General features: G+C 49.1%; 1 pseudogene; it reads right to left on the bottom strand.

Annotated features, from left to right (window-relative positions):
* Window positions 1-15,399, bottom strand: part of LOC110260112 (ectonucleotide pyrophosphatase/phosphodiesterase family member 7-like) — a 28,669-nt pseudogene extending 13,270 nt beyond the window's left edge.
* Window positions 15,400-18,070: the final 2,671 nt, after the last annotated feature.

Here is an 18,070-nt window from a genome sequence, read left to right as displayed (position 1 = left end):
AGTGGTACTTGTCCCTGGACAGTGATCCAGAGCGGGAGAATGCCATTGTCCCACCACTCAGTCTTGTTCTGGGCGGGGCGGCCCTGAAAGAGTACTCCGGCATGTCTCTGTGTTAAAACGTCATGTTGTGAATGACTCATGATCTTCAATCATCGACCTTGGGGATAAAGGAAGGAAGGTCCGTAAGTGCTGTGAACGGATGCTGCCAGGAGTCCACATGGGCTTAGGACCACATCCCTTAACATCCTTCTGGTTGGCCTCCTTCATCTGGGAGCTGCCCCTCTGGGCTTCGGACCTCTTTCTCTGGGGCGCAAATGTTGGCAGCCACAAAGGAAGGGCTCGTCTCATCTCATACCTTCCAGATTAGATCTTCGTCCTGAGCAGACCTCACACCCCAGGGGGAAGTTGGTGTTGGCTGTGGAAGCTGATGAGGGAGGCAGGAAGACAGAGAGGCCAAGTTCCTTGGGCTACTCTGTGTCCAGAAGCTAAGAGTCTGGAGTCTGGACGCTTCCTGTGATCTCACATTGTACCAGGAAAGAGGGACTGCATGTCTAAGGGGTGAGCTGAGATCCAAGGGGAGCGCTGAGTGTTCACTCCTCTGGCCTCCTGGGAGACGAAGCCTCTGTGTGACTCCACTGATTGTGATAAGGTGGTGATGATTTCTCCTGTGTTTATGGTAAGCAGGACCTTCTATGACTAGAACCTGATGGTCATGGGCACAGAGAAGGGAAAAGCTCTCCGAGGGGTCAAAGGTGCTGCCAAACTCCTGGTGGGTAAAGTCCCCAGCCCCCAATTCCCACAGCTCCTGGCAGCCACTAATCTGCTTTCTGTCTCTGTGGATTTAGCTATTCTGGACATTTCCGTAGAAATGGACTCATACCTTATGTGACCTTTCATGTCTGGCTTCTTTCCCTGAGCATCACATTTCTCAGCTTCATTCATGTTTTGGTATGAATCTGTACACCATTCCTTTTTTATGGCTGCATAATATTCCATTGTCTGGCTAGACCACAATTTTTTTGTCTGTACATCAGTTGACGAATGCCTGTATTGTTTGCATTTTTGACTGCTATGAATAATGCTGCCATGAACGTTCTCTTGGGTATATGCCTAAGAGTAGAATTGCTGGGTCATATGGTAACATTATGTTTCATGTTTAACAGGCTACCAGACCTTCCCACCAGCAGTGTTCAAGGGTCCCGGTTCCGCCATATACTCGCCAAACTTACTGTTTTCCTTTTTTAATGACCTACTTAGTGGGTGTTACTGTCCTTTTGACTTGCATTCCCCAGATGCCTGATAATGTTGAGCACTACAGCCTGTGAATACCATGACTGAGAGTCCTCTGATAGGGGGCTAAAGGCCAAACGGGCAAGCATTTTGGAGCCTCACAAATGAATAATGGGAGGCTTCTGAAATCTACAAGGAACGCTTTTGCCATTATAGCTTCCCGAGGGCTGAGCCATGCCGTCACAGCAGATGAAATAGAAGCGCAGAGCTAACTCACCCAGGAGGCGGCTTGCCTTTGCCTTATTTAAACTGTAACATTCTGAACCCTGTTCTGTGTGTCTCTTCTCCCCAGTAGAGAGCAAATCACTCTGGAATTATGAACCCCTGTCATTTCACCTATTCTAGTGTTTTTCATGGTGTTTTCCACCACCAACATTAGAATCGATTGAGTTGCTTGATAAAAACACAGATTCCTGGGTCCCTACCCTAGTCCTTGCTGAATCTTGCAGTTGGGACGTGGGGTCCAGGAGTCTGCATTTTAACAGCCTCCCCAGATACTTTGATGCCACATGACACATCAGCACCACTGGTTCTGGGGCTATTAGTCATTCATATATGCACGTGGATTACTTCTAGCAGATTGCCCTTTTATTATTATTATCATTTTTTTGTCTTTTTAGGGCAGCACCCATGGCATATGGAGGTTCCCAGGCCAGGGGTCTAATTGGAGCTGTAGCCACCGGCCTACGCCAGAGCCACAGCAATGCCAGATCTAAGCCTCGTCTGTGACCCACACCACAGCTCACGGCAATGCCAAATCCTTAACCCATTGAGCGAGGCCAGGGATCGAACCTGTGTCCCCATGCATACTAGTCAGATTCATTTCCACTGAGCCACAACGGGAACTCCCAGATTGCCCATTGATCCCAAGATCTGGATTGACAGTAACCCTAACCCCCACTCCCTGAGGGACCTGGGGAGGGCAGGCAGCCATCAGAACCTGGACCACTTTGGTATCTGGGAAAACCTGGGGCTCCAGAGCCACTGGGAGGATGTGGGAGGAGGGATTGGAGGAAGCCACAGGCACAGAAACTTCCCCTTCCTGCTCTGAATGGATTCTGGCATCCATGCCCTGGGACCCAGAGGTCAACTATAACATCAGCTAAGTAGGCTAGGCTGGGAACCAAGCATAGAATCCATTTTCCCCTCCGAGCGATATTACCCAGGTTTCAAACAACTAACCTAAAATGAGCTCAGGGAGCATGACCTCCCATCCTGTGGCATCGCCTGTCCCAGTAACCGTACGAAGGGAGCCATCTCTGCAATGTTTGGGTTATTTCCACCCTGACACTTAGAATCACGTGCCAGCCAGTGGCCGGGGACCATCCATGACTCAGCAGGGTTTCCACTGCCTCGTCAGTTCTTCCTTCTCCCTGCTCAACCTCTTATCCTGGTCAGGGGCAAGTTTTAGACATGTGGGCAAAAGAAGACACAGGAGAGGGAAGGCTAAGAAATAGGCAGCTGAAGGGAGCAGCCATCCCAGTTTTACCTGAATTGCATTTTCTACTCTGGAGACAATTGGGGGGTGGAGGGTGGGGGGGCTGGCTGGAAAAGCTGTGTGAAGGCTGTGCCTGCGGTTCCAGAGCCTGCAAAGGAGCTGGTTTCACTTGGGTCCCATGATGCTGCACAACAGGGGCTGGACTTAGAGGCAGGATACCTGGTCTTGCCTCTTGCCGAGCGCGTGCTCTCTCCCTGGGCCTCAGGCTCCTGTCTGTAGCATGAGTGGAGTTCTAGCCATTTCCAAGGGCCTCTCTGGCTGCATCACTCTGGGAGTCTGTCCTCGCTCTCATTTCCGTGTCTGGCGAAGTGGGTAATTAGGCTAGTGAAACAGGACATGGATGAGCTCTCCCAGTGAATGGGATGCCTGCTGCTTGCTAACTATGCTTTAATCGGGGTACAGTGCACACTCATATACCGTTTCGGTTATGGCAAGGTGCGGGTAGTTCACCTAGCCGAGTGTTTGAGGTCTGGGAGCGAACCCAGCTAGACTCCACTCCTTCCCTTGGTTCTCAGAGACCAATATTTATTTATTTCCCAAATACTTGCAGAGTGATTTGGGAAACCAGGAAGTCCAGAGTTGACCCGGCCTCTTCCTTGCTCCTTCCCTTTCTCAAATATTTGGAGTCAAGTCCTATCGTAGCATGCCTTGGGGTGTTTCCACTCTGGGGGGGAGGGAGAGTTAAAAATAGAGTGAGCGTCTTCTGGGCGCCTGCAGGGCTCCCTGTGTCTCCTCTTGGAATTTCTCTACTCATAAGCCCTGCTGAAAGGAAGGTCTTGGCATTGTGTTTGTACCACATCTCCTCTCTGTGGTTATTTGGTTGGTTGGAAACCCAATTCTTAAATTTTTTTTTTAAAATTATAGTTTATTTACAACTGTTGGAAACCCAACTCTTTCTCGAGATTTTAACCAAGAGACCCAGTAATGAACAGCAGGTGGCCGGTGGTGGGCTCTGCTGTCTTCCACGATGAACCAGGATCAGAAAGAGAAAGCTGGTCACAAGTGAGGGAAGCAGAGCGAAGAAAACCCATAGAGCTGTTAAGAAAGACCACCGGGCTTCTGAGAGCCAGAAGGAGGAAGTTTGATTTCTATAATTGCAGTTTTTATTCCCGGATTCCCTTTATTTTTGTTCCCAGGCTTATGAGTTTGCCTGCCAGAGCCTTGCCTCCAGGTCCTTTTCCTTGAGCTACCGTGAATGGATTTCTGTTTCTTACAGCTGCTGTTCCCTGAAGTGGCTGAGAGCAGGGCTGTGCGTCATTTATTGTGGTGTCTCCTCGGCACAAAGCATGGAGCCTTGCCCTTAGTAGGCATTCCACCAGTGTTTGCTGGGTTTAATCAAACAAACCACTCCCACCCTCTGCCCATTTGTAGATGGCCAGGAACAAACCCAACAGGTAGGAAGTGGACCTCGATTTATTCAGGAGTCAGGCCAACGGAGAAGGGCTTTCTCACTCCCCACCTCTTCCTTTAATGTGCCAGCAGGAACAGAAACATTCTCTCTCCAGGAAGCTGTAAGCAGGAGTTCCCGTTGTGGCGCAGTGGTTAACGAATCCAACTAAGAACCATGAGGTTGCAGGTTCAATCCCTGGCCTTGCTCAGTGGGTTAAGGATCCGGCGCTGCTTTGAGCTTTGGTGTAGGCCGGTGGCTACAGCTCCGATTAGACCATAGCCTGGGACCTCCATTTGCCATGGGAGTGGCTCAAGAAAAGGCAAAAAGACAAAAAGACAAAAAAAAAGAAAAAAAAGAAAGAAAAAAAAAGAAGCTGTAAGCAGACGGCTGTACTTGCATTCCATCTGGGAACCCTTGTGATACACAGTTCTACCCTTGGCCTGCCTAACTGGCCACTGTCACCAAAACAGGGATCTGTCCTCTCCTGCGTTTTTTCCCTCACTTCATTTTTCCCTTACCAGTGCCGTGGGCTAAATGGTACCCCTTGCCCCTCTCCAAAGATAGGTCTACAGTCTTAGTCTCAGAACTTGTGAATGTTGCTTCATTTGATTTGATTTGTTTGGTTCTTTGGCTGTGCCCATGGCATATGTAAGTTCCTGAGCCAGGGATTGAATCCACGCCACAGCAGCAGCCTGAGCCTCTGCAGTGACAATGCCGGATCCTTAACCTGCTGTGCCACAAGGGAACTCCATGTTGCCTTATTTGAGCACAGGGTCTTTGCAGATGTAATTCAGTGAAGGGTTGTGAGACAAGGAGATTGTCCTGGATTATCTGTGTGGGCTTAAATGCAAAGACGCGTGTTCTTATAGGAGGCAGAGGAGGACAAGACACAGAAAAAAGGAGGAGATGGACCAAGGAGGCAGAGGGACCAAGGAAGCAGAGGGGCGTGATGCAGCCACAAGCCCAGGAGTGCTGGCAGCCACCAGACATGGAAGAAGCAAAGACAGATTCTCCCCTAGAGCCTCGAGAGGGAATATGGACCCCTGACACCTTGATTTTGGACTTCTGGCCTCCAGACTTTCTGTTGCTCTAAGCATCCTATGGCACTTTGTGACAACAGCTGCAGGGAACAAATACACCTGTGCCCTCAGTCTCAGGTGGTTCCAGCTACTCCTCTCACTCCAGGCCTTGGAATCCCGAGCAGTCATGACCTTTTTGCTCCATTGCCCTGGTGTTTCGGGCTGACCCTTCCTCTTGTGTGATGCGTGGACCTGCAGCATTGGCATCCACTGGGGGCTCATTGGAAATGTAGATTCTCAGGCCCCACCCCAGACCCACTGAAACACAGTCTGCATTTTAACCAGATCCCCAGGTGATTCACGAACACATTCAAATTTGAGAAGCACCAGTGGAAGCTCTCAGGTGGCAACTAGAGCATTTCTCCTCCCGCAAGTATCCTAGTTTCTTCATGTCAGTTCTGTTAAATATGGTGGGGAGATTTTGTAAAAAGAAACCCAACCCTTAGCTTAGAACTGCACATTGATGTGTTATGGATGCAATGGCGCGATGTCTGAACTTTGCTGTAAAAGATTCAAGGAGGGAGGGAAGGAGGAAAAGAAGGAAGGCAGGGAGGAAGGAGAAGGCTTTGGGTGGGGACAGTAGAATAAGACTGGTAAAACGTGAACAGGTTCTTGCAGCTCCGTGTTGGGTAGAGGGGGCTTCACTGCGCAGTTTTCTCTGCTTTTTCTGCATGTTGGAAATTTCCATAATGAAATGTTAGGAAACATCCTGGTTTCCCAGCCTTCCTTATGTTTAGTTTTTTTCCATGGCTCTGTTTTTTTCTCTCCTCATGGTAATGGCTGGTGCTGGAGAGACATCTTTTCTGTCTCGGCTTGTGCTTTTCTTTGCTCTGTTTGTTCATGTTTGTGGCTTTCTTGGCTTCTGGGACTTTTTCAGCAGAGAGTTATTGCTGGGGGAGTAGGATGGGAGCTGATTAAGGTTTATGGCCTTGTCTAACTGGGTTTCCAACAACATCTGCTAGCCTTGTATTGTTACTGGCAGCAGGAATTTAATTTCCCTTCTCTTTCTCTACTCTCTCACCTCTTTTAGACTTTGTCCACTGGCCAGAGTATCACGTTTGGAAGCTTTGGCTCTCTGATTTACATGTGATTTGCATATTACAATCTAGTCCAGGGATTCCAATTAGGGGGTGAGTTTACCTCCAAAGGAACATGGGGAACTGTCTGGAGACATTTTTGGTTGGCTCGACTAGGAGAGGGATGCTGCTGGCATCTAGTGAGTAGAAGCTGGGGATACTGCTAAACACTTTATAATGCACAGGGCAGCCTCCCCGCCCCCACCCTGGTCCCCAAGACAAAGAGTGATCTGGCCCCAAAAGTCAACGGTGGGACATAGAGACAGCCCGATCTAGTCTTAAAGATCATCCAAGTGCACTTGGCCACACTTTCTTTGCTTCTGTCCCATGAAGGAGAGGTGGATTCATGGCTTATGACAACATCCAAAGGAAAGTTTACTTCTTATAGGTTGATTTTGGCAGCGAATGCAAGGGATGGCTCATTTGTGTAGGTTGTGCCCTGCACACCTCCAGGGGGCACCACCCACAAAATATTCATGAAAACAACCCTCTCAGAATTGCCTACACAGCTCTAAGTGGTTGTTCTGGTTTTGGGGTTGCCCTAGGGGTTCTGGAACTGGGAGAGACTTTATATCTGGCTCCCAGGGGCCATGAGCATGCCATCGAGGGTCCTTTACAGAAGGGAGGAAAAGTGGAACTGTGAGGACCCCACTTGCATTATTCTCGACCATCATCTCATTATGGAGTTTCTCCTTTTCACCCCTGGGCCATGGCCTTTGGACTAGATCTAAAATTGTCAGATTATAATATCACAGTTTTGTTTGAAATATGGTGGTGATAGCTTCTTATTTTCCATCAGTTCCTTGGGGGAGGAAATACATGCTGTTGCCATAAGACTTTCTATCCACCCACTCTTTGCTTGGCGGGATTTCCTTAGTTTCACCAGCATAATTTATTCTCGCTGGCCCTCAATCACTTTGCAATAAAAACTGAGATTGCAAAAATGTTCATTGTCATTACCAGTGATGGAGCAGTAAGTACAGGCTTCTGGAGAGAGAGGGAGGAAATCAGGTGATTTAAAATAGCAGAATGAGCTGCTCACCCCCAGAGAATGGCTTTTCATTTTGGCAGGATCTGAGGGGAATTACAACAGAGTTCAGGGGCACGGAGGGACAGGGCTGGGAGGTATGGTCACCCATTGCATTGGGAGCCTGTGCCCTGTGGGCAGCCCCATGGATGGAGCTTTGATTTCTTGGGCCTCAGTACTGGGTCACTGGCTGCAAACCCATCATCACACTGTTGGGCCCAGGCCGGATGGTAGACCACTGAGGTTTCTGCCAGGCCTCTTCCCTTACTCCTCCCTCTGATGCTAGTCTTGACTCCCCCCTGGGGGCCCACCCCCTCCATGGGTGACATGGTTTGTGTGGGGCTTGCTATTGCTCGCCTTGACCTGGAGGTGGGCGTAGGGGCCCAGCTTGGGTGGTCACCATCATTCCATCCCCCTGGCCACGGAGATTGGTTGTGAGAAGCAAACTGGCCCAGTGAAAGTCAATCTCGGTCACTCTTAGGAAAGAGAAGTAGACAGAAGAATTGGAAGAAGTAAAGAGAGAGCTCCATCATTCTGATGACATAGTTTGGGGATCTGGATGTAGCCATGCCTATAGCTTTGGGTTAATTATATGTTACAGTTTCAGTCACGCTCCTCACAAAAGATAGGGTGGCGTCCTGAGCCCCAGCGCCTCAGAATGTGACCTTATTTGCAAATAGGGGCATTGCAGAGGTGAGGTCATCCTGGAGTAGTCCATTAAGCCAAGAAACTGGTGTCCTTATCATAAGATGGCCATGTGAAGACAGAGACCCAGGAAGAACCTTGTGGGTGGATGGAGGCTGAGAGAGAGGCATCTCCAAGCCAAGGAAAGACAGAGATCACCAGCAAACCAGGGGAGGCTTTCAGAGGGAGTATGGCTAGATCAACATCTTGATTTCACGCTTCCGGTTTCTACAACCATGAGACAATGAATTTCTGTTGTTTTAAGCCATATAGTTTGTGGTACTTTGTTCTGGCAGCCCTAGGAAATTAATAGAAGTACTTTCTTTTTCTTTTTTTTTTTTTTTTGTCTTTTGTCTTTTTGTCTTTTTTTTTTTTTTTTTTTTTGTTGTTGTTGTTGTTGTTGCTATTTCTTGGGCCGCTCCCGCGGCATGTGGAGGTTCCCAGGCTAGGGGTTGAATCGGAGCTGTAGCCACCGGCCTACGCCAGAGGCACAGCAACGCAGGATGCGAGCCGCGTCTGCAACCTACACCACAGCTCACGGCAACGCCGGATCGTTAACCCACTGAGCAAGGGCAGGGACCGAACCCGCAACCTCATGGTTCCTAGTCGGATTCGTTAACCACTGTGCCACGACGGGAACTCCAATAGAAGTACTTTCAAATGAATAATCCTCCTCTTTCTCCTCCTCCTTCTAAATCATCCTCATCTTCATCCCTTTGCCTGAGCAAAAGAAAGGGTCTCCTCCAGATGTGGAGACTGATGTGCAGAGTCCAGACTCCATGGTCACTCAGTGCCCCTCTTGCATTGGCTCCCGGGCCTTGGGTTAGACCATAAGTCTAGGGCTTTCTGGAGCTCCATTGGAGAACCACCCCTATTACCTGTTGCCTTTACACAAAGGCTGATGCTCACCTTCTGGTTATCTGAGCTCCATCCAGGACTTATTCATGGTAGGCAGAATTAAGATGGTCCCAAGGAGGGGGGATGCGCTGGGGTTTGGGATGGAAATACTATAAAATTGGGTTGTGATGATTGTTATACAACTATAAATGTAATAAAATCTGTAAAATTCATTGAGTAATAATAATTAAAAAAGATGGTCCCAAGTTCCCTGTCCCAGATATACACGCCTTGTATAATTCTCTCCCTTTGCATATGGGTAGGACTGGTGGCTGGCTCCTAACCAACAGAATGTGGAAACGTTGAAGGGATTTTACAGATGTAACTCAGGTCCCTGAGCAGTTCACTTTGAGTTAGCCCAAAGGGAGATTATCCTGGGTGGGCCTGACCTCATCAGGTGTGCTCTCAGCAGAGGGTCCAGAGGAGAGACTCCTGCTGGCCGTGAAGAAGCAAGCTGACACAGATTCTATGGCTGCAAGGAAATGAAGTCTTCCAACAGTCACGTGAGCTTGGGAGAGGACCCCAAGCCTCAGATGAGAAGCCACCCCAGCCGACACCCTGATTTCAGCCTCCTGAGACCCTGAGCAGAGGACTAAATTCAGCTGTGCTTGGACTCCTGCCCTCTGAACCTGAGAGATAATAAATGAGCATTGCTCTAAGCTGCGAAGTTTGTAGTTATTTGTTATGCAACCACAGAAGATGAATACATCTTTCCATTTTAAGGAACTACCAGGTGCTGTGGCCAAGACCTCCAAGTGTGTGTGCAGGTGTGTGTGTGTATGTGTCTGTGTGTACATGGAGGTGGGGTGATAAAGGGTGACTGGTGGAGCTAGATGGGAAGAAGGAGGGCCAAGGGGGGGTTTGCCAAGGGGGGCAGTGGAAGGAAGTGATGGCCCTTTGGATGAAGGAAAGGAGCAGCCTGATCAATATGCAGACCTGCTCAGGGCCCAGCCTGGGGCTCTGGAGGGAGAACCCAGCCCCCCAGAGCCAGGTCTTAGGAGCCTCCATCCTAGACAGAGGCCCCACTTCCACTGCCTTGCAGGTGGTGCTGAGGGGCAAATACTTGGAAAAACACACCTTTTGTGAGGACGCCAATTTCTTTCTCATGTGAAGAGAGGATGAACGGGGCTATTTCGAATTAATAACCAATTTTATTAAAAAAGTCCTCTCTCCCTTCACTCAATTTAAAAACTCTTTCCTTGGGAGTTCCCTTCGTGGCGCAGTGGTTAACGAATCCGACTAGGAACCATGAGGTTGCGGGTTCTGTCCCTGCCCTTGCTCAGTGGGTTAATGATCCGGCTTTGCCGTGAGCTGTGGTGTAGATCGCAGACTCGGCTCGGATCCCACGTTGCTGTGGCTCTGGCGTAGGCTGGAAGCTACAGCTCCGATTGGACGCCTAGCCTGGGAACCTCCATGTGCTACGGGAGCGGCCCAAAAAAATAGCAAAAAAGACAAAAAACCAAAAAACCAAAAAAACAACCCCCAACTCTTTCCTTCACTCAAACAGCCAGGGCTTCTGTTTTTCATGCTGCAAGGAAAGGATGCCATGGGAGGAAGTGGAGAAAGCAGAACCCCTGGCTTCGGATTTTCACATGCTTGACTCCTTATGGGAGCCACAGAAAAGTTGGGGTGCAGAGAAAAGTTTAGGGGATACAGGAGAGTAAGAACCAGTCTCTCCTGTCTGCTTCCCTGAGGAAGGAAGCAAAGATGTGGAAAGATCCCCAAGAAGAGGCTCTTTGTCCTTGACACCAGCAGAGCTCCAGCTGGAAGGAACCATGACCCCACCCCTCAAAAACAATATCTGTGGGATTTGGGAGCAGAGGGGCTGGGAGCCTGAGCTGATGACACAACCCTGGAGACATATCAGTGTGCAGCTGGCCACCATCTATACCGCCTGGCCCAACGGAGATGCTCAAACAATATATGTCAAATGAAAGGATGAGTGCATCTCATACTAAGTGAATTAAGTCAGAAAAAGAAAGACAAATATTATGTGATATCACTTCAATGTGAAATCTAAAATATGGCGCAAATGAACCTGTCTACAAAACAGAAACAGACTCACTGACACGGAGACTAGACCTGCGGCTGCCAAGAGGGGCAGTGGGAGGGAGTGGGATGCACTGGGAGGTTGGGGCTCATAGATGCAAACTATTCCATTTAGAATGGATGAGCAATGAGGTCCTACTGTACAGAACAGGGAACTATATCCAGTCTCTTTTGATAGAACATGATCGAATATGAGAAAAAGTATGTATATGTGTGACTGGGTCACTTTGTTGTGCAGCAGAAATCAACAGAACGTTGTAAATCAACTATATACTTTAATAAAAAAATTTTTTTAAAAAGGATGAATACAACCTAAGCTGTCTAAAAACTCTCTGGGAAGATTTTCCAGACCAGCATCAGAAAAGCTGATGAGAGTCATGTGGTCCTGGCTGTGGGGTGAGGGCTCGGATATCCACACATGTGACAGCCCCCAGGCACAGGGAGGCCCTGCTGTCCAGGTGTGGACCTGAGGGGCTCAGAGTTCTGACCCGACCAGCCAGGTCAGCTAAGCCTGATGCCTGGGGTATGGCCTCCCCCTGCCCTGCTCCCTGCCTGGGACCACCAGGCCCCTGGGCCCTTGGACTCATTTAGGAAGCTTGCAGGGGTGGCCATGGGGCTCCTCAGACCTGAACCCTTTGAGAGCTGCCTCCTGGTGCAGAAGTGGGGCAGCAGCAGCATCTCTTCCCTTCTCTCCCTGAGCTAATGTGCCCGAGAGGTGTTGCTTGGAACTCCAGTTAGTTAGTCCTTGGGCCAAGAGAGCCCCTTAATCATACTTTGTGTCAAGCCTACCCCTGGAATCCAAAGAGGTCTTTGGGTGCTGGCAGCACCAATTTTTATCCATTATTTTTTCTATTATGGATGATGCTTTTCCACATTGGAGTCAGACAGAGGTCGACTCGAGCCCAGCTCATGAAGACAAATGCTGGTGCTTTTGCTGGGTCTGGGGTGGGCTCTGTGTCATTAATACAACATATTCAGGATGACTACACATCGCGCAGGAGAGTGGAGAATGTGCAACATTCAGAGATGTTTGGAGTGAGGCCTTAATTACAAGGAAAATCCTGGAGGGCTGTAGGCATGCTAGTGGCAGGGATTGTCCCCGTATCTGGAACCCGAGGCTGAGTTCCCTACGCGGAACCCCATGTCCAGGGCTGAGTTCAAATCCTGCTCCTGCTTCTCAGCCGCTGTGGGACCTCAGGAGAGTTTTGTACATTGGTGGGCCTCCGACAGCTCACCTGTTCTGACTTCTGATCACTGTGACAAGAATTGAAGGCTATGATGATTGTGGGAGCTGGTAAGTCTTTTTGTAAGCCAGGAAGTGGTTCAGCCACTCAAGACTCTCAAGTTTCAGCTGGGGGCCAGGCTGTCCCCCAGGGGGTGTTGGGAAATGCCTGGAGACATTCTTGGTTGTCGCAATAGGAGGTGGGGGCACTCCTGGCACCTTGAGGGTACAGACCAGGGATGGTGCTCAACATCTCACAGGGTGCAGGATGGTCCCACCATAGAGAAGGATCCGGTCCCAAACGTTCGTGGTGCTGAGGCCGCAAAACCTGTTTTAAAGCAGAGACTGTTCAGCAGCTCGATACATGGGAGGCCGGTTATAAATAAGAGGGACAGAGGAACACGTTTTTTTTTTTCTACAAGGGAGGAATTAAAAAGGGTACTTTATGTATATACATTTTGTTATTTATAGGTAATACACCCACATGGTCCAAGATCTGAAAGGTATGCAGGATGTACAGTCCAGAGTCTTCCCTTCCTGTCCTTTGCTGGAGGAACCCCTGTTGCCAGTTTCTTTCTTTAGAGCCTTATTTATTTATTTAGAGGTCCTCTGTGCATCTCTAACCAACTGTATGCACGTATCCACGCATAGCATATGCACTCATATGTGCACACTAAACATATTCGTGGTACCTTGCTTTTGTCACTTAATCCATCTTGGAGATCACGTCCTACTGGCTGCAGAAAGCTTCCTCACTTTTTCTTTCAAAGGTGACAAGTATGTCATTCTAGGCACGTCTAGTATTTATGTAGCCACTCCCCTCTGGACGGACAGTTTGTTTTCATTCCCTTTGGTATTATAGCCACGAATGCAATGAATAACTTCGTCTGTACATCATTTTCCACTGAGTACGTATGTGAAAGACGTAACATTAGGATAAAGTCCTACAGGTGGAACTGCCAAATAAGAAAGTTCGTGCGTTCGTAATTGTACAGGATGTCGCCAAATTACCCTCCCTTGAAGCTGTACCCGTTTTCGTTCCAATGGCAATGAACGTAGAAGAGGCGTTGGGGTGATTCTGTAATTCAAAAAATTTGCTTCTTACTGTTTGTATCTTCTCAGCAAAGGCCTCTGGAGAATAAATAGAAGGTGGGTGTGCCTTACAATATTTTCGTGCCCATTGTATTCTCAGCAATCAGGACCCGGGCTCTGCCCACAGGAGATCTTTTAAGTGTTATGAAGTTAATGCCTCTGAGAAGTGGCGTTCACTTTCTCCAGAAAGGGCTCTCTCATTCCTGCTTCCTGGTGCTAACAGTTCCCAAATGACTTGCTTCTCAGAGTTTACACATAGGAAAATCTCTTGGCAAATCTCCGAGTGGTTGCTCTGCTTTGTTTTAGTTTCTGACTCAAGGGTCCCTTTGAGAGTCTTGATGGAAGTCATGAGACCCTCTCCTTGCAAAAAGGCACCAGCAGTTTGCCCATCACTTCAGAGATTCCTGGACCACAGGGAGCAGCTCCCTGAGTGGGGATGAGGATCCCGCTGCCAGCACCTATCCCTGCCCCTCCAGATGGGCCTGCGGATTCCTACTTCCTGGGTGAGTGATTGGTCAGTTCTTCAGCCTTGCTGAGCCTTAGCTTTCTCATCTCAGGAATGGGGACAACACTTCCTTTGCAGAATCGTAATGGAGATAATGGAGGCAAAGCACCACTGGAGAAATGGAAGCTATTGTTAGTCTTACTATAGTGGAGTCCTTTGCATCTTTTAAAAAAAATTTATTCTTTTTAAGGCCACTCTTGTAGCATATTGAAATTCCCAGACTAGGGAATTGGAGCTGCAGCTGTCAGCCTATACCACAGCCACAGCAATGCCAGATCTGAGCTGCATCTGCAACCTACACCGCAGCTTGTGGGAAGGCTGGATCCTTAACCCACTGAGCGGGGCCAGGGATTGAACCTGCATCCTCATGGAAACTGATCAGGTTCTTAACCCACTGAGCCACAATGGGAACTCCATGGAGTCCTTTTCATCTCGACTGTCTCCTGCTCTGCCTCTCTTTTAGACTGGAATCTCTTTATTTGGTAGCAACTGGGATTCTGGAACAATCACGTTCCTTCCGTCACAGAGACCTCGTATGTGCTGTTCCCTCTGCCTGGAACACTTTTCCTTCTTCTGGACGCTAAGAGTCTCTTACTCGCTAGTCCACTGCCCCTCCTTGCTGACGCCTTCCTTGCCTCTCAGATTTCTAATGGTTTGCCCTTGCCGTCCTCTCTCAGGGAAGCTCTCCTCTTCCTTTTTGGTGCCCCTGACTTGTGATGAGATCTGCGTGTTTGCTTATCTAACATCTGTCTCCTCTGTTGGACCACACCCTCCAGGTGCACTGGGGGGACTGGCACAGTCCCCTGAGGCAGGTGGGGGCTGGCAGGAGGCACAGGCAGGGGCCTCTGTGATCTGGCGCAAAGCTCGTGAGGGGAAGAGAAGACGCGAGGGGCCAGACCGAGGGGACCTTCTCTTGCTGAGAGACAGAATTTGAATTTTCTTCAAAGAGCATTGGTGTCCCTTCAATTTGCCAGTATTAAGCAGGGGAGTTACCTGATCTGCGTTCTTTCAAGTTTTATTATTTTTATAAAAATTTTTAATGATTCACTTTCAAGAAAGCTCACTGACTGCAGTGTGAGAGGCAGGGTGGAGGGTGGGGTGGGCCTGGGCATTGGAGAGATCCTGGGAGGCTGCCACTATGGACCCTAGAAACAGCCCTGGGCGTTCCTGGATGTTCTAAGCTAGTGCTTCTTCCAGGGGGTGACCCCAACTGGATGGGGGGCCTGAGTCTCCCCAGAGCTCACTGACAATGGACTCTGTTTCAGGGAACAACAGATGCTGAGCTTCCCCTAGCATCGCAGGCTAGCTGCAGGGTGGAGCTTACCCGAGATGGTGGTGAAGTAGGTTGGGGAGGTCATTGTCACCGAGGGTGGCCTTCACGCCCTCCTGGGCCAGGCGGTCCCTGTTGGGGGTGTCCACGTCCTGGTCGTAGTCCCAGCAGAACCCATCGAACGAGATCAGCGGCCGCTTGTGGAAACTCTTCCTCCTGGGGATGGGGATGGGGATGGGGACGGGGACGGGGATGGGGTGGCAGCTGGCCCAGTCCAGCAGGATGGACAGCGGCAGCACAAAGACCCCGGGCCCCGTCATGTCCCCAGCACCTCCCACGCTCACATCGCCCAGTTCACAGCCGCTCCGATTTTCTCCCGTTTTCATCTGCGGTTTAGTGAAGTCCAAAGTGCTAATTCCGCCCCGGCTCTGTTATGGATCAGAATACCTGGGGCGTAGTGAGATGGCATGTTTGACGTGATGAGAAAGTTCTGGAGGCGGTGGTGGTGGTTGTGCGACATTGTGAATATGCTGAAGGCTGCTGAACGATACACTTTAAAAGGGTAAAAAATGCTAAATATTGTGTGCAATTTACCATGATCAAAAAAAAGGCAAACCACATGAACCATTGTGGACGCTTATACAATGCCACTGTTGTGAACATTTGGAGAACAAAGTAGCCTGGTGCTTTCCTCTGCTCAGTGTAGCCTGTTTTTATAGGGAGAACAAATTACTGTTCATTATGACTCTGAAAACAGCTGCTGTGGATTGACTGTCCGGGAGGGCGAGGAACTGCGTATACATCACCTCCGCCATCCCATTTAAAGTTTCTGTAAAATCCTAGAAAGGTTATCCATTGAAAATTCCCCATGCGAGTTAAAAACAATCATTGTGGTCAAATACACATGAGATAAAATTGACCCTGTTAACCAGCTGAAAGTGCACAAATTCTGTGACAGGACATTCACAGTGCTGTGCAGCCACCACCCAGGTTCAGAATATTTTCGTCACCCCCAAAAGGAAATAGGACTCCATACCTAAGAACAGTCACCCCTCTTTCCTTCCTCTCCCAAGCCCCAGCAACCACTAATCTGCTTTTTGTCTGTCTGGATTTACCTATTCCGGACATACCATCAGAGTGGAATCATACAATATCTGGCCTTTCCTGTCCAGCTTCTTGTACCAAGCACCTTGTTTTTAAGCTTCATTCGTGTTGTAGCTGTGTGTCAGGGCTTCCTTCCATTTTATGTCTGAATAATATTCAGCTGTATGGGTGTTCCACATTTTATATGTCCATTCGCCAGCTGATGGACATTTGGGTTAATTCCACCTTTTGGCTATTGTGAATAACGCTGCTGTGAACATTTGCATATGAGCTTTTGTTTGAACACTCTCTGCTTTACAGTTAAGTTTTGCAACATATCTATGAGGTGGGTTTTTTCTTTGCAGCTGAATAAGCAGCTCAGAGAGGCTATGGATCCACTCCAAGGTCACAATGGAAGGAAGACTGGGACTGCAGTTTTAATACCTGGCTGCAATTTTGCTGCACACAGAGGGGTTAAATTCCCCAAGGGAGCAACGTGCTTTGAGCAGGCTTGAGCATTCACCCATCCACCCCACATCTATTGAGCACATACTATGTGCTAGGTGCCAGAGATACAGGCATATAGATGTGGAGGTTGCCTGTAGGCGGCTCAGAGTCCAGGGGACAGGCAGATAAGCAGAGGGTTCCACACAGTGGAAGGGCCCGGCCACAGGTGTGATGGGAGGTGATGCACAAGCACAGGGAGACGGTCCTAGCCCAGAGAAGCCGCACAGGGGAGGGCTCCCTGGAGGAGGTAGTGCTCGACCTGAGTTTTGCAGGCTGGGGGGAATTAGCCTATTGGAAGCATCATCGCTTAGCTGCTCATCCAGATCTGACGGCAGTCTCCTAACAGATCTGCCTGTGGCTGCTTCCTACAGGTACCTGAATGACATTTACTTTCACAGCTTTAGAAAGATCTGGGATTTGCATAAAGAGGTCACCAGTGGGTCTTCCAGTGACAGGAGGTGACAGTTTGCCCAGGATGGTTTGTTTGTTAGTGTTTTGGCTATACTGTGCAGCAGCTTGACGGGGGATCTCAGTTCCCAGACCAGGGATTGAACCTGGACTGCTGTGGTGGATATGCTTAATCCTAACCACTAGATTACCAGGGAACTCCCTTGCCCAGGTTTTTCGGTGAAGTGTTTGGAAGGTTTTGTCTTGGTGTGGGTGGACTGCAGGCTGGATATCAGACCCAGATAAGGTGACCTGTCTCCCCTTTCCTGAAGTTGCTTGAGAATTCTGTTCCAGGTATTTGCTTAGGTTGAATTTTGGGGGTGAGGCGGTGGTGTGTCAGGGGAGCTCCATTTTGTGTTTGCACAGCTTGGCCTCTTCTATTAATTAGCACGGTGTTTTGCTATATGGAGGAGTTTGGTAGAATTTTATGATGAGCATGCAGCAAAGCAGTTGAGAGCGTTTTGTAGCTTGTAGGCCGGGCTTACGTCTCTGCTCTGCCACTTACTACCTGTGACCCTGGGACAAGTCCCATTGCCTTTTGTGCCTCTGTTTCCTTCTCAGTAAAAAGGAACAGTGATATACTTCCTGGGGTTGTGAGGCTCCAACGAGATAATGCTCTCGGCAGGAATGTTTACTGCTCCTTCCATATCCATGGACTCTCTCTCCCCTCCCCGCCCCCTTGTTATCATGGCCCCATGAATTGTGAGTGGAAGCCACAGGTATCACTTCCAGGCCGAAGGTTTCAAGGGCTGGTGCGTAACTGGCTTACCCTTTCATCTCTTGCCCCAGTGACTGTGGAAGCCTGGAAATGGTAGGATTTCCAGCATTCTGGGTCTTTGACTGACCACATAGAGTATAGTCCCTGTTTAACCCTTGGTGGGCATGGAATGTGAGAAGTCAGCCTTTGCTGCCAACCCACTGAGCTCTGGGGGTTAATTTGTTACTGTGACAGAA

The sequence above is a fragment of the Sus scrofa genome, chromosome 3 (assembly GCF_054392235.1).
Source record: "Sus scrofa isolate SSC_HxYL_T2T_F1_AM1 chromosome 3, Sscrofa_HxYL_maternal_Yorkshire_Landrace_v2.0, whole genome shotgun sequence".
Lineage (NCBI taxonomy): Eukaryota > Metazoa > Chordata > Mammalia > Artiodactyla > Suidae > Sus > Sus scrofa.
Note: the sequence above shows the minus strand (reverse complement) of the source record. Positions and strands in the feature narration are given on the sequence as shown.